Raw genomic sequence first — 15,374 nt, 5'->3', positions numbered from 1 at the left:
TCCATCGCGGAGTTGTTCCCGCCTGCGCGCGGCGCGCCTATTAATCCGAACAAAATCGAATCACTCTTGTCGAGAGAATTAACAGGGAATCGTCGTAACCGAAAATTATACCGTTGTTTCTACGTTGTACTACTCCGTGTTTCGAGTTCCAAGCTGTTCTCGTATGTCATCGAGCGTCAGTTTCGCGCCGTAGTGCTCAAGAGTTACCGAGGCTTGCGCATTGCGAACTAAAATGAAACCACCCCCTCGGTGCACCGCTACCGGGTAGGAGGCTCGACTCGTAATAATTAGCCCTCTCGTTGTTATCCGAATCATGGATTAACAGATACGGTAAACCTTTGAACTTTAGTCTCCGGTAGCTGCAAGGACGTTGTTCTTGTATATCGGTGTGTTCGAGTGGGTGGCGACACGAGGAACAAATCAGTGTCTGGTAGAGAGGGTAGTCGGGCCTCGATGCGGGGTTAGGTTTATTTCTATCGAGAACGAGGCAACGGGACGATAGGTGTACACGCGGTCGTAAAAAGTGGAGAAATATCACGACGGCGAAGCAACTTGCTATTTAGACATCGATCCGGAAAAGTAGTATCGGGCGACCGTATCGTAACCCGAAATTCGGACGCTCTTAATTTACTCCAGTGGTTTTCACCCGAAAGGTTGCCGGAATCCGATCTGTTCGTAATGTACTATTAATGAATTCCATACAACGACTCGGTATGATTGTTCCGACATCTCTTCTACGTGCGCGGCGAGCATTGTTATGGAAATTCAGAACTCTCGGTCCCGAAAGGATTGCCCGCAGATGCGCGCGCATCTATCTAATTCGAATTCCGAAACGAAGTTTAGTCAATCCGTGAAACACTGCCGGGGAAACAACGACGCAATTGTTAACACTTGTACCGATATCGATTACGAACGCGGTGCTCGTTAAGCGGGAACGTAACGGTGGTCGTGTCGCTCGAGAAAACAGCGAAGAAACGTATAACTCCGTTTCGCGCGAACGAGACCAACGACGCGTAATAGCCAAGGACTCGTGAGATTGTAATTGCAACGTGCCAATGTCGGTCAGAGATCGAATTTCAGGTCGATTCGGGCGCGCTAATTCAAGCCGAACGGAACGGATATGCGGTCGCTAAAATCTATCGAACGAAATTTGTAACTACGAATAATTGATTGTCCAATCACCACCCAGTGGTTAATATCGGAATCGTGTAAGCGACGGAGATCCATTTAATCCTTAGAATAGGCAACACGACTGTGGTACAAAACGAGCCAAGAGTCACTCGCTCTCTCTCTTTCCTTTCGCATTACGCATACATATGTATCGAGCTTAATTTTTCCTCGGGTCGTTCAACTTTCGCGCCTAGATTTAACCCGTATTCCAACGGAAGGGATCCCGAATAATAGAGTTACGTTTAAATAATTGAACCGCTCGCTCAAGAGCACGATGGGTCTATTAATATTCCATATCGTAATTAAATACCCGATCGACGAAACTTTCAGTTCCGCTCGTTTGGTCTCGTTTTACGCGTTTGATCGTGGCTCGAAAGAATCGGAGGTCAAGACGGGGCAAAAATCGAAGGAAGGAATTGTCCGGATATCGAGCACCGGGTAGAAAGCATCGGTAACGTCGCGGTGACGTTCGAGAACCGATCGTTGCTCGGCCGTGCGACGCGGAAAACGGAAGTTCGCGGTTACCAATCGCGGTCACGGTGTAGAGGGACCGAGGGGACGTTAGGGGGAGGAGAGGGGGCAAAATCGAAGGCAAATATGGGCGCAGTACCTCGTCAAAATTTGCTCACCGCATATTTGTCCTGACGTGGCCGGTTATTATAGGATGGCCGAACCATTGGGCAAGTCGGGGAGCGTCGAGCGTCGAGCGTTTCGTGCGGGGGTCTGTGTTCAAATAAGTGCCGACTATGAACCGTGATCCCCACGATGTTCCGTGTTATGTACTATCTAGGCGGCGAAGCACGTATTCGGTGCCGCAGATGCGTGACATACCGCGCGCGCGAGCAGGCGGCCGCGCATCCTGCAATTTCCCTGCAACTTCGCCGATTGCAATTTACGGCCGATTCGATTAACCCATTCACCGCGACACGCCGCGTCGATTATAATTGCACGGATTCGCTGTCGTTCGTTTCGCTCCGCTCCGCGCCCACCGATGTTTTCATCTTCGTTTTACGCGGGCAAATTTTCGTCCACGTTGAAAAGAGTCCCGATCAACGACGCGATATTCAGCCGTGCCGCATTTCGCGACGTCGCCTCTCTCTCGCGAAACGGTGGCCGTCGACGCGAAAGTGACCTAATTGTAAGTCAATATTTAACAGTTTGTTCGTGCCGATTCGAGCATACCCGAATCCCCCGTGTGTCTCTCGGCTATTTATTCGAAACGTTTTCGGATCCCTCTTTGGCGACGCGAAGCGTCTCTAATTACCGAAAACGAAATTAAACGGTCATCGAGAAAGCGTTTTGATTTCGTTTAACCGGAAAGACGAGAAACAGAGTGAACGTTTGGTTAACGGAAGTTAACCGAAAGCGGCGTAACGTTCGTTTTGTTTTCCAAGGAGGCTTGTTTCGTCGAAACGGTTCCTCCGCCCGTGAAGCGTACGACGCGTTTCAACGTGACGCGAAACGAGAGAGGAATTAAATTTTTCTCGACTTTCTTTTCTTTTTTTTTTTTGCTTTTCTGCTAATGTTACCTCCGTAATTACCGACACGTTTAATTATCGTCGAGGTTGTCGCCGCAACGAACGGTACTCGGGTTCTCGAGCACCGCATCGTTTCGCCGATTTGGATATCTACGAGCCCGCTCGCGGGAACATTATGCAACGTTCCCCGTCAAGTGAAAACAATGTCCGCGCCATTTTTGTCCGCGGTAACGAAGCTTTATATTACGAGGTGAAAGAGGAGGTTGTCAGCGGAGTGGCCGTTTGAAATTTATGTCGTCGGGGCGGACTACGGTCGAAACAAAATAACAGAAATTCTGTCTCGTGTATCGCGTTCCCGATACGTAACGCGCGATATTAATAAATAGATTTTCGTAATAAATACGTTGCGCCGGAAATGAAAATGAACTTCCACCGGCGACGGATACATTGAAAATAATCCCACATTTCGGCCACGCCGAAAGGAAAACAGAGCACGAAACGAAATCACCGTTCGTTAAATAGAAAGTACGCTTTTCAATCGTGGAAGCGGATTACGAAATTGATTTTCTTTTTCTCTGTTTGCGTCCTAATATCGTCGACAGTGATCGGTGAAAGATTTATTCGTAGCGATCGGAGCGCGTGTGTCGTTAAAAGTGGACGGTGAATCGAACGGAGCTCGAGGAAAACGATTTTACGGGGGAAACGCGAGCCGGACTCCCATCGCGACTGGGTATTCTATCCGACCGTTTTATTTAAGCTACACCAACCTTTGTAACTAGCTAAATCTCTCCTCTCCGACACGGGTAACAGGCTATGACGATAAGCGCGGAGTTTCCTGATAACTTGGAATAACAACGGCCTGCAATGTACCAACGCGTACTACAGCGAATACTTTCGTACAGTCAGATAGGGAAAACGAGAGAGAACTCCAAGGTATCGTTGTATTCGAGGGTTAATCGCGTCGCGTACAGAATGGAACTTCCCGGACGAAAAAGAGAGAGGAAAACTACTCCGATGTTAGTTACGTATAACAATAGCGGACAATTCGTGAAAAAAATTCTCCTAACGAATCTACACGCTACCCTGTAACGGTCGACCTAGATCGAATCGAGATCTGCTCTCGAATCGAATAAGAACCGAGTACCGTTTACTTATTCCGTAATCGCGTACGCGCGCGTCTCGACTCGAGTAACGCGTACACTTCGATAAATAAGAAAACAACGATCGATTGAACTTCGAACCGGTCGATTACCTTTACGTCGTCACCGATACAGAGATATCTCCGTTGCAAGTTCCGCTACGCGAAGTTGGCGAGGTTTCGCGCGGTTTATTAAACGTTCAATTCGTCCATTGTTTTCCACCCTTGATTGCAGTCTTTCGCGCGATCATTTTTTTTTTGGTTTCGCGTTCGTCGTTGATTGCACTTTCGCGGAACGCTCGACCTATCTATCCGTGTAAACAAATCGAGCAAAAGCAACACGGAGGATGATTTAATTGTCGGCTAATTTTTCAAACCGTGCAGCGGACGGTTCGATGTTGGAACGAAATCGATGCTGCCGACGCAAGGCGGAATATTAATCTCGACCGAGTTTCGGAAACACGTAACGTTTTCACAAACTGGTGTTATCGTGCTACAAAACGCGAAGAATATTCGCATAAAGTTCTCTCGTTGCATCGATCGTCGATCTGTAAAACGATATCGGCGTTGCCCGCGCAAGTCTGCTTCGCGAGGACGGTGCTTTAGAATCATCGACTGGAAATCAAGAGTGTCGCGACTTGCCGAAAAAATTAAAAGACCAAAATTTTTAACCAATTCTCAACGCGTATCGTAATTCTCCCCGAAATCGGTCGACCGCGTGCAAAAGAGGACTCGAGGTCGTTCGTTTTCTACGATACAACGAGAAGGAAAATATTGTTCCGAAAGGAGAAGGCGTATATTTCCGTGTTTCGTCGCAGGATCGGAACCGATCTCGAAACGTGTAAATACGTAATCGTTGGAATCGTGGTGGTGCCCTGGCGTTGACCGGTGCCAGGATCCCGTCGATATCCAGAACAAGGCCGTCACCTCGACCGATAAAATATTCCCGCGTTATTCGTCGAGTTGGCCGGACACGTTTTTACCGAACGTGCCAACTCCGTTCGCGAGCGGCGCAACACGTTTTCTCTTAAAGGAGAGAGCCGTAGTTTCCCCGGTTCTCGGTCGTCATTGAAATCCCGTGGGCAAGTGGCCCGTGACCCATTTAGTCGGTACACTCGGCTCCGCCTTCGGCTTTATGTAACGGCCGGCTTTGTGCAACGTCTCGTTTCAGTTTTAAGGATCGGGGATCGATACGAGGAACGCGACGATATCTCGATCGGGTCGAACGGGGCACGAGCGGAGGGCCACTGGGAAACTTTCGCGAGTCTCGTCTCTCCCGATGGGAATTTCCTGTTACGACCACGTCACCGTGAGAATCTTCGGGGAAACTCCGGGAAACGCGTTTATTCTTCGAAGCTCGCCGGATTACGACGAGCGGCCGTTATCTCGGAATGAAAATCTTCCGGCCCGTAAGACCGATGTACCTGTTATCGATGCTCAGTTCCGTTATCGCGCCCGGGCTACGAGCTGGCTGCCCATTGAAACACCGATTCTCCCTACAGATGCTATTTATGATAATCGAGCTCGCGATACCGATCTCCCGGCCGGGGTTAACACACGAGGGTTGCAACTTTGCGTACGCACGGCACGTGACCCCTCGTTACGGCGGAACCTCCCACGGTCGCGTGGTCGACCGGAGATCGGAGGGCTCGATACGTCCAACGGTCGAGATTCCCCCTTTTAATATCGTTCGCGCGGATCCGGATTTATTAACGAGCTCGGCCGCGATAAGCAGCAATCTCCCGGCAGGAGTCAACCACGTCCGGGAGAAAGAAAACTCGGGATCGAGGAAACGTTTTCTCGTTTGCGCTGAACGTCGGGACGGGTAACGATGTCCGCGAAACGGTCCCCCCGACTCGCGAAGCTCGACCGCCGAGGCCACAATCCGGATACCGCTTCAACGACGCCAGAGTGTCGATCCGGAGAACGCTCCACGGAGGTCACGGTGGAATTTTCGCGACTCCGCGTCGGGACTGGCGAACTACGGCGGCACCTACTCCTCGCTGGAGAGTTAACCGATCGATGTAAATATATTTTCCGCGTTTCGAAAGTTTCGCGACGTTCGATCGGCTCGGTCGATCTCGAGTCGTGGAACTCGCCCACCGACGAGAGAGACATTCCTTCGCTCGAAACAATAACCGAGACATTATCGTAGGAAACTCGTTTCCCATTATATTCGAACGTTCGTCGTTCCGGTCCCGAGGTCCATTTGCCCGAAATCGGATCTCGAAATCCGTGGGAAACGCCGCAATTTTTTCTACGAGTTCCTTGGTCCGAATGGGCGAACTGCAGCGGACAGCTTGGAAGATGATTCGGACCGCGTGCAGGCTACGATCCTCGTATACGTGGCCATGGACGGGGCGGGGAGGGGAGGTGACTTAAACGATGGTCTGGCCGAATCGAGGAGCGGAAGTGCAAAACCCAAGGAAATGGAATATTCCGGCCGGGGATATTGAACGGACGGGGAAACCTCGGTGGAAAATGATAGTCGCGCGTCTGTCGGGAACTGTGACGCGCACGGTTCTTCTACTCTCGGAATTGGGACTGACTTCTGCGAACGAGGAACGACTCGCGAGAGTAACGTTTGAAAATTATCCAGGCGGGGGGGATCGAAGGAAAAATCGATGACTGGAATTCACGTTGGAACGAGTCGGTCGAACGGTGACTGGACGGTCGAGCGGTGATCGTTCGGCGGTTGGATGACCGTTTCTGGTACGCCGAGGACATCATTAGCGAGGAACCGCGCGACTATTCGTACCAGGACGGGGTATCGGGATTCATTTTGCGACTCTCGGACGCCGGGCGTCGTAAAGCGTCGCTGTCGGAAGTGGAGACGGTAGTCCGCGAAAGACGTCCGACGAAAACAGAATATTCCACTCGGTCGGATATCGGAGGAACGAGGCGAGGCTATTCCGGGGGAAACGATAACCGAGACCGCTCGGTAGGAAGCCCAGCCACATGGTAAGTCGACGGGAATGTTCCCTACGCACGGTTCCTTTCTTACGACTACGGTTTTCCGGCGCAAATAGAAAATACAAGGGAAAAACTCTTTCCTCCACGGCGCTCGTACTCGGGGAACCTTACGAACCTAATAGCCGCAATCCTATTTTCGAGTTCGCGTATGCAGCGCGCTCGCAACCGAGAGCTCGTAATCGCGTGCTTGACCCGCGAAAACGGAGTGCTAAATCACCGGCAACGATACCCTCGAAATTCGAGAAATTACTCTATCCACTTGGATCTCGGGAACGCAAAAATACGTCCCAAAGTATCGGGCTGAATCCCTACCGATTTTTTCCCCTACGAATTGCAAGCGAAACGAGCACGATGGACACCGGGACCGTGTCAGAGTCGTGTAATATTTAAGGGGACCGGAAAATCGATTTTTTTATCGCACTTTTCGAAAGTGTCACTTTCCCCGAGTAAAACGTCGTTCGGTTTTTATCGAAATTCGCAAAATTGCGGATTTGTCGGTCGAAACGGTCGAGCGGCGCTAGAACTCGTTTTCGACCGGGGATACGAGCAACGACCCTAGGAAGTCGCTATAAAAATAGTTGTCGCTGCTCTTTTTTTTTTTTTTTTAAACGTTACAAGCGCGAATCGTTTCGCGGAATTACTCGTTGTATTCTTTTAATCACCGACACTCGTGCGTTGCGTCACGAGCTCGCAGCGTGGATTTTTCGCAACCTCTCGGGATCGCGATGTTAAAATAATCGTCTACATCTTTGTCCTCTTTTTTCCTAAAAGGAGAGTGTCTCGTTGTTTCGAAGCACGAGTAAACACCGTCGGAAAAGAGAAACCTATAGACCCGCGGTAATTTCCTCGGAATTAATCCCCCGGAAGGGGATATTACTTTCCGGCGATTCGACAGCCTTCCGCGTTTCTTCCTCGGTGGTTCCCGTTCGCGGCTTAAACGAGGCGTGCAATTTTAACGATAAGCGTTTAAACCGGTAGAACGCCTCTGATTACTCCATTACGCGCGACTTTATTTACACCGGTGTAGGTAACAAAAGCATACCGTGCAGTTTTGTCGCTACGGGAAGTTCCGGGGAAAAACCACGGTCCCGAATCGCTCCCGGCGAGTCGGCGAGGGTTCGGCGAGGGTTCGGCGAGGGTTCGGCGAGGGTTCGGCGAAGCATCTGCTCGCTATTGGGAAGTTATGCTCGGGGCGAATGGGGGGAAATATTCCGTCAGTTTTTCGGGACGGTCCATCGGGGGAATCGAGCGCGCCGGTGAGCTCGGGTCCGAGAGAAAACGTAGCTCGGAGCTCGCAAAACACTGTCGCTGCTCGCGTTGCGCGGTGGACAAGGGTGAGGCGGAAGTCTGGGCTGCGGAATAGTTGAATTCCAAGCGGGAGGGGCACGGAGAGGGTGAGAAGAGGAGCGACATTCGGACCGCAGATGTCGGGATGTCGCGGAGCCGGCGGTGGCTCTAGCCGGCCACGAGCTTTTTACGAGTTTCCAGCGCGGAACTTGCATTACTTCTCGAGCAGCAACGGGTCGGTAGGGGAACAGGAAGACGAAGGGTGTCGAGAGAACGGGACTGGGACACCGAAACCGAGCGAACGACACAGAGAAAGAGACCGAGCGATTTTATTCAAATTTTCCCCGGGCGAAATATCCACTTCCTTGGAGCTTCTCCTGCCCGCTTTCCACCTTTTTCGCGCGGTTTCGTTCTCTCGCGTTCCGTGCTGGCCGATTCGTAGGAAAAGTGCGACATCGGCGCCGAGAAGGACGCGTTGCGGCCTATTCTCTGTACTTTCGTAGTCGCGAATCTTTCTCCGTTCGCGCGTCGAGCTTCTCGAATCTCGTGTCGCGTCCCTCGACGAGGATTCGGCCCGAGTCTCGTTGTCGCTCCATTGAAGAAAAACGCGCGACGACTTTCGGGCAACGACGCCCGATTCCGTCGCGTCTCGCGCTTCGAGGATTATTAATTAGACGCGGCGCGTTTCGAGCTATTTATTAAATATCCGCTGGACCGTGGAGAACACCGACAACGAACCGGGAGAATTTTCTTCCTTTCAGTCACTCGTTATTAGTTCTTTCCCCGGTCTCGGCGAACGTCTACCTAATTATCGAGAACGAACTCGGTCTACGAGGGGATAATTAACTCGTTGATTCTCGAATTATTGGAAGGGTGCTCCGTTTGTACCTTGTACGCGCAACGGAAGACGGTTAGAAACGCCGCGTTAAACGATGTTCGTATAATTCGCGACGCAAACCTTTTTCCCCGTTCCCGATCTGTGAATCCACCGTCCCGAGGATTTTGTAATTTTTGCAAACGTTCGTTGTATTTGCAATCCATCCTCTAGCACCGAATCGGTAACGGTATCTAAATGATCGATGGCGGTGCGCTCCGTTTCGTCGAGAAGTTTTTAAATACATACGCGTCAAAGTGGCAGCGACGACCGCGATAAACAAAAAGGAATTGATGTGTATTTATGTAGAGATAGGAAAATATTGATGTCGGTAATATTTCCTCTCGCGATTCTAAATACCTGACCATCCGGCTACCGTAGAAACGAAAGGGTTGAAGGAACATTTCGAGAGATCGACCGATAACCCGGTCGAATAATCGCGGGGAAAGTTATCGCGCGTTTCGACTCGATAGCGTACGGACCGATATCTTATTCTCCTAGGGTCGATCGCGCGTTGTTGGCTGGATTGTATCCTCGATTTATTTCCGATCTCTCTTTCCTGTAATGGAGAACCATTTATCCCGCGATACATCTCGACCGTAGCGAGCCGTTTCGAACGTAATCGATGCCATCTGCCATTATTGCGTGCGTGTTGATCGAACCCTCCTGTAATTCAACGAGTAAAATATTAACGCGTACACGTTGTTGTTTCATTGGAACGCGAATAACGTACAAGTGTAATTCTAAAAGTAGTTGTGCCCGGTACCGGGACGCGAAATTGATTTTGACGCGTCGGAGCCCGTGCCCGCGTATTTGCGAATTTCGCGTAACCCGCGGCCGAGTCTGCGCGTGCGTAATTATTTTTATTTATTCGTTCAATTATACGTCTTTGACGCGCAAAGTACGTATACAAAATACACGGGACGAGAACGGAGGCAAAAACAAAATTACGACGACGAACGGTGAAATAAAACGAAAGCTTTGTTCGCGCGTTTGGTTTCATCGAACCTGGACTCGCGGCAAGCTCCACGGACGCGCGTAATTATAGTAACGTGTATTAAGTTCGAAAAGGCTCGGGGCAAATAGTTGGCTCGATGGACATCGATCGAAGTGGCCGTACCAACGGGCCTCCAACGTGTTAATAGGTTCGCTACCGTGGTCCGCGAATAGTTATTAACGTTCCCGTTATCGTTGGACAGTCGATAGCAGAGGGAACTTGCTCGCCGCATCGAATTCCAACGGTATCCGTAACCAACCTGTTCCAATAAAAAGCAACGTTGACAAAGATCCTCGGGATTTCACGGGATGCTGCCGGTTCGGTTCTCTCTCCTTGGATCGAACCACCTCCTATCCCAGTTTTTCCGCTCGCAATTCAGCCGAGGATGAAAATAACGAACGTTTCGCGTCGAGCGATTAGAGGAGGATCGTCCTCTTTTTCCAGCGAGGAGCAAACAAAGCTCCACGGTTGAACGCAGATGTTGAGCCCGTTGGGTACTCGTGTTTTTGCTTTCCAAGACGAGCGTTCGGCGGGAATAACAACACGAAACGGTAAATAACGGTATCCTGATCAAACTTTTACGAGTGTGCACCGCCTCGTTGAACTCGTACGCGTTAACGTTCAACGAAGTTATCACCCGTCAGGGCCACGGTGTTTGTCTCTCGGGTTCTCGTAGGCTCGGTGCGAAGCTGCGACAACCCGAGGAACGGGCGGATGATCACGTTGTTAGAATCCGGGAAAAACGAAGGTGGACCGAGATCTAACGTAACTGTCCGATAAATGTATAGACGCGCAAAGTGTACAGGATGATTCTTTAAACGCTAGAACTACCAAAGGAGTCGATTTGACCGGTTTGAAACTTCCTTTGAAAATTACTCAATTATTAACTTACAATATTAGAAGCTTTCCGCATGGAAACGTGTGTACAATATCGAGGATACGTCCTCGAAGTTACAAATAGCAATACGTTCACCGTAGGTAGTTTCAGCGTTAACTGAAAACGACGGAACATCTCGCGGGGGATTAAAGTAGGAAGAAATGCAGGAAGAAGGTACGAAAGGTAAACGTCGAAGAGTTAACGATCGACGGCACGTGCCGCGCGTTATACTCGCGCGTTCCTCGGCCCTAACGCCGAGTCGTAGAACTTCGAAATGGATAGCGAGCTCGTCGAGTAACGCTTCCGGAAAATAGGAAAAGGTCGTCCGACGTCTCGAAGGCGATTCAAGGACGGATTACGGCCGAATTAGAGAGAAACGTCGCCGGGTAACGGGACGATTTTTCACGTTATCCCATCGGCGGGGTTCCATTAAGAACTTGTCACCCCGAAGAATCTCGAACGCATCGTCGGGGGGTAGATCGCGTCGAGGTATTACTCGCCCTGTCCCCGGATTAATGAAACGAGAAGCGGAACAGCTCGTAGCTGAAACTTGCTGCGCTATGAAACTTCACCGCCGCGACCCACCTGGACGACGGAACTTATAGAATAGAAATCCGGTCACGTAGACGACATCGGGCGAACATTATTAAATTGCAGGACCCTCCCGTCTCGGGAAATAATGTATTTCGCGGTCCCTTTGCACGTCGTGTCGAATAAAACACGGTTGCAGCCTGACCGGGGCAAGTGTTCCCGTAAACTTTGTTCGCGAGAGTTGCAAAGCATCCGTCGGATCGTCGCGATATTGAACATTCTTCGCGCGTTCGAGACCGGGAGAAATCCTCGAGAACCGGATTCGCCTATTTCGGGCCGAGAACCGGGATAATCGAAGCAGCCTATCGACGAATCCCACCATCCATCGTCTTATCGCTTACTTTTATTGCGGCGTTAAATCTGGTTAATTGGCCGGTTCCGATACACCTGTCCCACCTGCCCGATTCGTTCGAGCTCGGCGTTGCGTCGCGAGTTCGAGCTTGCGAAAAAACGAAACGTTCGAATCCTATTTAACCGAGTACCTTGGACATCGATACACCGTTTAACCGTCACCCGTGGGGCGCTCGATACGCGGAACGCGATCCCGGAGTCGTCAATTTTTAATTTTTCCACAAGTAAGTGTAGAAATTCGATCATTTCGCCCCGCTTACTTTCATTTTCTCCGCACGCCGAGCCTACAGTTAGTCACGCTCTGGCCCTCGAACCGTTACGGTCACTTCCGACGGTTACGTTCGATACTCGCTGCACGCATCGTCGAACGTTTGACATAGTTTTTCGATAAACCGGGATACGGTAACGATTCAGTCGCGCGAGTATACTCGAATTTTTGACGTGACTCCGTTACGTTAATTTCTAACGGATATAGCGCGTTTGTATCATACGATACACCGCAGTCCCGGCCTCGCGATCCGTTATTCGAAACGATGCTCGACGCTCGATTCGATCTCTCGGAAGCAATCTCGTTCTCACAACGAACGGAACTGTAACCCGCGTTACGGGTTCGACGGTCCCGGGTGGTCCTTATTTAATGCACAGCGGATTAAAATTAATTTGCCTGGCAACTTTACCCGCTTAGCTCCGTTGCGCGTCTCGATTCCGCGTAGGAAATTCTTGCGGACGTTCGAAGTCATTAGTTCGGAAAACGTAGCTACACCATCGAAGATGTCTCGCGTGTCTTCCCGGGACGGTTATAATTTGTGGCGTAATGTTTGCTTCCGTGTAATTGCTGCGTTAGAATGCTCGAACGGGGCAAGTAGCGACGTAAGCGCGGCGATAAGGTAGCTGGAACGTACGGAAAAGGGTACTTCGGAGCTAATTACGGTTCGAGGATCAATTTCTTCCTCCGAAAAGAGCCCTTAAAATTGTTGGGTCTCGCCGAGGGTGCTCGTGAACGCCTCTTTCGAGAGAGTTTTTCGTTAAGGATGAGAATTCTGGATCTTTTCCCAAAGCTGCACGTTCCACTTCACGGATATCAAGCTATTCGGTGGTGGTTTATATCGCGTTCGCGTTCGCGTTCGTACACGCGACCAGGTTAACCGTATCTGTATTCGAACTTTCGGTACACGTGAAATTTCGACGTTCAGTTTTCATTACATTTAACGGTAACGACGATCGTACTCGACGAGAGAACGGAGAGTGGAAAGGTGCGTCGAGAAGTCGATCTCTCGAACGGATCGCGACCCGTATCGGCCCTTCGATGGATCCGCGACCGATTAAAAATCGCTCGACGATCGTCCGCGTTCCCCTCGATTCTGGAAACGTCTTTTCGGTTGCCAAGTATAATACAATTAGCGGAATCTCTTACCGTTTATCGCTCGAGGAAGTCGTGACTCGTACTTCGATCGGGCATTATTCTTCGCGTTTATCCGTGGCGTGTACGTCGCACGGCGTGTCCCACGTGAAAACTTTGCTTCGTCACTGTTCTACCGTTCCCGGAGACGCAACGCGAATCCTCGTTTCAAAGTCCCAGCGACGCTTCGTCGGAGGCGAATTTCGACGATCAAACTACCGTCACTGGAAAATCGAGGGAAGTAATTGGAAACGATGGTCGTGGACAGGGAAACGCGTCTCACGGCGAGAACGTAGTACCGGCTCGCCGAATATAATTCACGAGTTCCTCGCAAAGGTGGCTCGATCGAAAATTGTGCTCCGTTCAAAGTGAAACGGGAAGACGTTTCGCTCGGTGTTGCTCGTTAGAAGCTTTCCGCATGGAAACATGTGTGCGAGTTTCTCGACAATCCTAAGATAATTACGGTCGGATGAATTTCACTCTAGCCGGTAGCTTGTATGCGGGCTTGGTCGCGCGGCGCTGCCAAGATGAGACAATAGTCGGGAATTACGAGGACAAATTTGTCCACGCAACGTGCACGATACGTGTACGTTCACCGAGAAAATTTCAACGATGTTCCTCTTTCGCTGCACGAGGCCCGAAAACCGATCGACTCGAAGAAACGAACATTGCTCGAAATTGGACGCGAGAATCGCGAGATGCGTCAGAACCGACGCGAGGAATTGAACGTTACAATTACGTAGGAAACGTAGCTCCGAGTGTTTTCACGATCGCGAAATTACACGGTTTCACGAGGCGGTTTTGCGCATAGATTTTCGAACGCGACGATTGCTCGATGGATCGGAAAGGAGAAATGGATCGCGAGAGCAATGAAATTTCAGTGGAAATGAAACTCTTCCGACCTGGTACCGCGATTTCCAATTGGGTATGAAATTGAGAAAAAAATCGGTCCGACAATCGAGGTCCAAGACCGCGCGAATCGTAAGAACGCTACGTGGAAAGCGAAAAGGTATCCCACGATCGTCGAGCGAATTAATCCGCTCGCGAGGTCGCGGTAATTTTTCCGTAATCACTTTCTAAAACTCGTGTACACGTAACCCCGTTGAATTTCTTTCTCGCGTTTCCTTCGACGCTCGTGTTTTCGAGCCGTCTCTTTTACGACGTGGACTCGATTCCGAGGAAAAATAAACGGTGCGATGGGTATCGGTGGATTTACTCGAGGAATTCTCCGCTTTGACGAGAGCTGCTTTCGCAACACTGCGGATACGCGGTGGGAGGAGAGCAGCTTCCGTTTTCCTGGAACGGAAAATAAACGGTCGAAGAACACAGCCTCGAACGTAAATCGTCGAACCGTGAGCGCACAATTTTCTCCGAGAACCTTGTCGAAAGGAACTTTCTTCCGGTTTGGGAAACGATGCGCAACACAGGCGCGTAGACGCCGTTCCCGAAGAAATTTCGTCTAGACGTAATTGCGTAGGACACGCGCGAGCAACACGTCCCTCGCGAGGAACAACATCCGTTGGAGATGGCGCGAAAGGACGCGTCGTTGGCTCGAGTTACGAGGATCGGGTGTAGGGCCAAGCCGGACCTCGCCGGACCTCGCCGGGCCAGGCCGGGCCGGACGTAAACGGGTTCACGAGTCACAGAGGATCGAAGGAAGCGCGAAGCGTGTTGTCGGTTTTTGGCGCGGAGGTGTACGTGGTTTCGCACCGCGTGGCAACGAGGCCGCGAACCCACGCGTTTCAAGTTCGCCCGACGACTGACGAACGTTCCTGGGCTCGACGCCTGCGTCGCGAGGTTCGCGGCCACCTCGACGCCGCACGGCCCTGCCGCGCGCATCACGCCTCGCCGATGTATCCGGATTACTCTCGAGCGTACCTGTTCAGCCCGTGACGCGCGCTTCGATGCTCGCAGCCTTGAATATTGCACAAAGGGCTGCCATCTAAATTGCTCGGCCACCCAAGGGATCCAACGAACAGACCGGGCGCAACTCTACTCGCTTAAACTCTCTTACCGATCCGACTATTATTAACAACTACATCATCGATCCCCTCTCCCGTTCGCTCGTCTCCTAATTCGGCCGAACGTCCTGATCAATCTCGCGCCTCTCCATCCGCACCTTTCGCCCTCTTTTCGCTTTTTTTCGTTCGTTCGCGAGTAAAAGCCTCCGATGCGAAAAGATAAACGGGAAACAATGTACAGGGTGTACCTCTGAACCGGCGGTAAATATTGTACGCTT

General features: G+C 50.8%; 1 protein-coding gene across 7 annotated transcripts in view; it reads right to left on the bottom strand.

The window, feature by feature from the left end:
- The window catches only part of LOC143149318 (limbic system-associated membrane protein), a 68,394-nt gene extending 53,509 nt beyond the window's left edge, over positions 1–14,885 (bottom strand). The window contains exons 1-2 of one of the 7 annotated variants that reach the window (XM_076316564.1): positions 14,846–14,885; positions 13,151–13,359 (exon numbers count right to left, since the gene is read on the bottom strand). The gene's annotated coding sequence lies outside the window, so the exon portion shown is untranslated. Of the gene's footprint in view, positions 1–13,150 lie in introns of all 7 variants that reach the window. The other 6 variants (XM_076316558.1, XM_076316559.1, XM_076316561.1 and 3 more) reach the window with 6 other exon arrangements.
- Positions 14,886–15,374: the final 489 nt, after the last annotated feature.

Source organism: Ptiloglossa arizonensis, chromosome 7 (assembly GCF_051014685.1).
Source record: "Ptiloglossa arizonensis isolate GNS036 chromosome 7, iyPtiAriz1_principal, whole genome shotgun sequence".
Lineage (NCBI taxonomy): Eukaryota > Metazoa > Arthropoda > Insecta > Hymenoptera > Colletidae > Ptiloglossa > Ptiloglossa arizonensis.
Note: the sequence above shows the minus strand (reverse complement) of the source record. Positions and strands in the feature narration are given on the sequence as shown.